Genomic DNA, 6,000 nt, shown 5'->3' on the forward strand with positions numbered 1-6,000 from the left:
TTCCAGGGTAAGGTGTGTGAGCGGGACCCTTATGGGAAATCTGCAAGGAGTCGTGCAGAACAGGCCAGCCAGACACAGGGAGCACAGTGCCCCTGAGTGGGAGAACAGCATGCCACTGCTTAGCATGTGCTCCGCTCACTGCACGGCACCGGCAGAGCCCCGCGCCCGTCTCTGCTCCTTTACAATGTACAAAGAAGGTCGGAAAGTTCGTTTAAACTCTCTTCCTCTCACCCGCTAGAAATTCAGGTCTTGTCTGCCCTGGAAGACCCTATGGGCAACTGGAGAAGTGGCAGGATCATGACATTTCAGATACCAAAGATGTGACACGTTTTGAGATGAGAAGCAATTTTAACAACACCTATTTCTCCCCAGTCTCTTCGAGCTCATCATCAGAAGCAAACTCCCCACAAACCTCAAAGCGGCACCAGATCGGGCCAGAACAACAGAGGCCAAACCTGCAGCCATATCTCCACAGCTACAGTGGACTCCCTTGTCACAGAGTCCCCGGGCGATGCTCTGGAACTGCTCCCCACCAAGCCAGGCAGGACTCTGGGGAGCCTCCTCTCCCTTGGAGCAGACTATCTCCAGGGCAAGAAGCTCACACGGCTTCACCTCCTAGCTCTCTCCTTGGAACAACACATTATGATCCGGGACACGTGTGCGGCCGGCTCCGGCTGCCACATGCTGTTTGTGCGGGACAGGATGGGGAACGAACACCATCAGCTCGGCCTCGCTGTCGTGGGCAGGTGCCAGGCTTGTGGCTGCTCTTCCTGAGCTCCACCTGTCCTGGGCTGCCTTGAGAAGAGACCTCCTTCTTGATTGTGAGGCTCCTGCATTGGTCTGGGGAGTGGATTAATGGCCTCCAGAAAGAGGATGTGCCCTTGCTGGCTTCTCTCTGGTGCAGGGAGGCCTGGAAGGAGTCTGGCTTTTGCTAGAGATTTTGCTATTCTTCTCCTTCTTCTTCTTTTTGGACTCTTGGGAAGTTCCAAGGTGGGGCCTGGAATTTCCCTTAGTCCTTAATTGGAAGGGCAGGTGATTGTGAACAAGGAGTGTTTTTCACGCAGTGTCTCTGTTCAGTGCAGGGTTTTCAGTGTCTAGCAGTGAAAGTGTTGTGCAGGTTCCCTTTGAAGATGAGTGATCACTTTGTGAGGAGTGTCCACCCACAGGTGACAGGGTGGTTTTGTTTTTTATTGTTTTCCCGTGTGAGTTCATTCCAGAGCGTCCTGCTTGTCTGGTTTCACCCATGTAGTTGTCATCGGGGCATTTAGTGCACTGGATAAGGTAAGTCACATGTGTGATAGGCATGAGTAGGATCATGAAAGGGGTGTGTGTGAGGGGGGGACAGGGGTGTGGCGAACTAGGAATGTTCTTAATGTTTTCTCTGAATACTGTGTTGGTGCCTCAGTGTCCCCTATGCAGTTCTTAAGTATCTAGGTGGTGGAATAAGGATGTGTGATTGCTACAGAGCAAAGAGCCAGTGCACACAAATGCCTGACACTGTCTCCTAGCAACTGATGGCCTGGGCCCCTCCTCTGCAAAGGTGCCAGCTGAAGGTGTTGGAGACAAAGAGGTTAGGTGACCTCCTGGCCTGGGAAAGGAACTGAGCAGAGGAGGAGGGGCTGGAGGGATTGTTAGTCTGGAGCTGGCTGGGGACGAGGTGTGAAGTGCAAATGTGGGGGTCTCGCTCACTGCCCCCCTAAAATGGCCCAGGCTGAAGGGTCCCGTTCGCTGTATCTACAAGCTCTGTTTTAGACCCTGTTCCTGTCATTGAATAAACCTCTGTTTTACTGGCTGGCTGAGAGTCACGTTTGATGGTGAAGTGGGGGTGCAGGACCCGGTGGCTTCCCCAGGACCCTGCTGGGGTGGACTCGCTGTGGGAAGCGCACGGAGGGGCATGTGCTGAATGCTCCAAGGTCAGACCCAGGAGGTGAAGCCGTGTGAGCTTCTGGCCCTGAACAAGTCTGCTCCAAGGGAGAGGAGACTTCACCAGAGTCCTGACTGACTTCGTAGGAAGCAGTTCCAGAGCATCGCCCAGGAACTCCGTGCCAGGCAGCCCTCCCACTGGCTTGCAGGATTGAACCCCAGGATAGAGCACAAACCTCTCAAGTGGTCAAGGGAGCCAGCAGGCCCTTTGTTACCTGGGACATCTGATCCAGAAGCAGACTGGGGGCCCAGCAGTTTGTCTGAGCGCTGAGAAAGAAGGTCTCTCCTTAGGCTTCTGTGTCAGGGGGCAGCCGGCTCTCCTCAGCGGCTGTCAGAACCAGGTGAGGAGTGAGTCTTGGGCTAGCGGATTCAAACCGCCGCTCACCCCTGCCCTGTGCACCAACCGGAGCAGCATGGGGACACTTTGCACTGGTAGGGGAGGGTAGAGGGGACAGTCGTGCGACTGGAGCCTGGGTGGGCACACTGACGCTAGCTTTAAGCTACCTAGTGCGGTAAGGATCATGGTGACGATGGGGGGCACAGACTAGCCTCCCCAGTACAAGCCTGCCAGGTAGCCCGAGTATGTACTTGGGTGGCTCACCTAGGCGGGGGTCTGTGCCACCCCCCTTCACTGCTCGCTCAATACAGCTAGCCCAGGCGTGCCACCTGGACTTGCAGCCTCGCTGTACCCCAAGCAGCAGGCCCCAGGGTGCCTGGTCCTCACAGGTTCTGCAGGCAGCGTTAGCTCCGCCTGACACCCCTCAGGCCCTCACTAACCCTGGCAGTGGGGTGCAAGAAGAGCGGGGCTCTTTGTGCCCACAGCAAAGGGCAGCGCCCAGGAATGGGAGCAGCTCCTGATAAGGCTCCTCGCCAGCCAGCGAGCTCACCGGCTGAAGTGCCCGCTTAGAACTCAGGCCGGGATTCCTTAGCCGCTAGAGCAGGGGCCTCGCCCAGAGCCTGAGCCCCGGCCCGGAGCGGAGAGAAGGCGCCTTGCCTCGCCCAGCCTCTGCGCACTGCGGGAACGTGGCTCACTCCCTAATGGAAAGGCAACAAGGAGACAACAGAGCCTGAAGCAACGGACGGGCACAGGGATGGAGGTGCGTCCCAGCTGCGCTGCTGACTTGCTCGGTGAGCTTGGTGGTGCCAGGAGCTCTCTGTGCCTCACCCCCCTTTAAGGGGGCCAGCAACGCTCCCTCACCCACCACACACACACACAACGAGACCCAGAATGGGGGGCCCAACAGGTTCTCACCCCTCCCTGCTGTAACATATCACTGACCTGCTGCTGAGCCTGCCTGGCTCCAGGCAAGGAAAACAGCTCCTGCCTCTGCTGTGCCACTACCAAGCTACTCACTAACAATGGCTTAATTAGCCCCCAGCGACCCGGCCAAGCAGCCTCCCTCCCCTTTGTGCAGCAGCCACACCCAGGGGAGGGAGCGGGGGCTAGCGGTTAAAGCCCAGGCCTGGAAATCAGGGCAGCTGAGTGCTGCTATTGCCGGCTGTGTCACTGATTAACTGTGTGACCTTGGGAGAGTCACACTCTTTCCCTGGGCCTCAGCTTCCCCCCTACACAACAAAGCCCAGAGCGATTCACCCGCCAGAGCTGGGGCCTGGGTGTCTCTAATTCACATAGACATTCTCTGCTGGGCAGAGCTGGAGAGGTGCCTAGTCCCCTGGCCAGCAGGGTGGCCTGGGACATGAGTAATGGGAGATGAATCTTTCCTCTCTCCAGCCAGGTCCAAGAAGCCACCTCCTAAATCACGGATTGAAATCACAGCAGCATTCCACAGGCCAAGCAAGTGTGACTTCTCTGGTTGCACATTGTGCCTGAGATGATGATGATTGTGTATTATGGCTGGTCCGGGAGGCCGACTGGCTGTGGCACGGGGGCTGGGCGGGGGCTGTGCAGGGGCTGCAGAAGCTCATGTTGTTCTGTGCACTCAGCTGGGACTGGTCACTGACTAGAGCTCCTGAAGCACTGAGGGTGGGATTCATAAGTGGTACTGGGGCACCTGCTGCCTAGTGGGATCCACAATCCCTGTGCAATGCCTAGGGAGAGGCAGGCACCTAGGAATGGGAGTGGCAGAAGTCTGGCCCATGGGATCCCCCCCTAGTCTGGGTCCGAGGGAGGCGCCAGTCTCCACTTGCAATTCCTAGCCAGGAACCTTCAGGGGGGCACTGTCTCCTCTGGCTATTTGGGTGGGGTTTAGACATCCTCTGAACACACCTATGGGCTCCGGTCACAAAGGCAAGACAGCAGGGCAGGGAAGGCCCCGGGGGCCTCAGCGTGAGCTAGGGCTGTGTGGCAGCGTCAGGACGTAGGGGGCTGAGCACATGACCACCCATCAGAACCGAAGTACTTGGGGACTTTAAGAGCAGAAACTTCGGTGCCTCCAGGGTTTGGGGGCAGCTGACTGGGGCTTTGTGAATGCCAGTGGCACCAAAAAGTGGGACTAAGTCCCCCTTGTGAATCCCCCTGAGCAATCACTGAACACCAGAGAGAGCTCACCTGAGACCCTGGGTGTGCCCGGCCACAGCAAGAGACAGGCCCTGCCCCAAGGAGCCCCCAGTCTGATCAGACAGGGCAGGCACAGGGTGGGAGAGGCGATGTTGTTCTCCCCTTGTTATGGATGGGGACCAGAGACAATGGGGCAGGTTCTGCACTGCCCTGCATCTTGCATCGTCATTCCCACTGGTGCAAAACACTCCTGATCCAGAACGGGGATGGTTTTCCCTGGCCCAGGAGACCACACCTGTGCAGGGCAGTGATGACCTGAGTGTCTGGCACTGCAGGGCCTCAGCCACAGGACCAGCCACGCCCCAGTGGCCAGGAAACACTGTGCCGGGAGCAGGGCTGGCCGAAGAGAAGTGGAGCCCACAGCTCCACAGATTCCTTTAGCAAAAGGAACATTTACAAGTTGAGAAAACAAAGATAAAACTAACATATCTTGCCTGGCTATTACTTACAAGTTTGAAATATGAGAGAAAGATTTGGAGAGCCTGGATTGATGTCTGGTCCCTCTTAGTCCCAAGAGCGAACAACCCCCAAAACAAAGGGCACACAAACAAAAGCCTTCTCCCCACCAAGATCTGAAAGTATCTTGTCCCCTTATTGGTCCTTTGGGTCAGGTGTCAGCCAGGTTACCTGAGCTTCTTAACCCTTTACAGGTAGAAGGATTTTGGTATCTCTGGCCAGTAGGGATTTTATAGTATTGTACACAGGAGGGCTGTTACCCTTCCCTTTATAGTTATGACAGCCATGGCTCCCCGGGAGCTGCCATCTGGGGGCTCCAGGAGTCCCATTCGGAGGACGCAGCTGCTCTTGCTAACAAGGGATGGTGCAAGGCAAGGGGGATGGAGAGAAAGGAGGCAGGGGAGAAGAGGCAAAGAGCTGTCTGGGTTAAAGTGGTGTGGGGTAACCTGGGGGTCACTCCGTCCCCTTAGTGCACAGACAGTCTCAGGATCTGTCATGTCCAGCCCGCTGCCCTCATCAGTGGAAGGGACCAAATCTTCAGGGACTCATCTGCAAGGCCCAGCCCAGCCCCCTGAGATGAGGGGTCTGGTGCAGCTCCATCCTGCTGCTGCCCAGCCCGCAGGGAGGGTCTCTCCAGGGACCCTGGGGGGGGAGCTCATTTCAGCCTGGCACCTCAGGGTGTGCCCCAGCCTCCTGCGCCCACTCAGCTTTATCCCAGGGAGCTCTCTGGGGCAGGAAATGTGGGTGTCGAGCTGACATGTGGCCAGAGCAGGCCCTGGCAGGTTAAGCCAGCAGTGGGGGGAACAGGGAGTTGGATCTATCACAGGGGTTAACTACTGGGTGTATCTGTGTTTATGGCCCAGGCTTCCCTCACAGCTCTGCAGTTGGGGAGCAGTTCTGGACCCCCGTTTCCTGCAGCCACTGTTGCCCGGCCTCCTACGTGGGCCCAGCCTCCCGGGGAGGGCAGGGGTGGTGAGAGGAAACCAGCCTGCGGCTTGTTCCAAGTGCCGAGGGACTGGTTCAGGGGTTGGGAGCCCTTCGGGTTTAAAGTGCACTAATGCCAAAGAGCAGTGGTGAGGGGTGTCTGGGATGCCAGGGGGTTG

Source organism: Gopherus flavomarginatus, chromosome 25 (assembly GCF_025201925.1).
Source record: "Gopherus flavomarginatus isolate rGopFla2 chromosome 25, rGopFla2.mat.asm, whole genome shotgun sequence".
Classification (NCBI taxonomy): domain Eukaryota; kingdom Metazoa; phylum Chordata; order Testudines; family Testudinidae; genus Gopherus; species Gopherus flavomarginatus.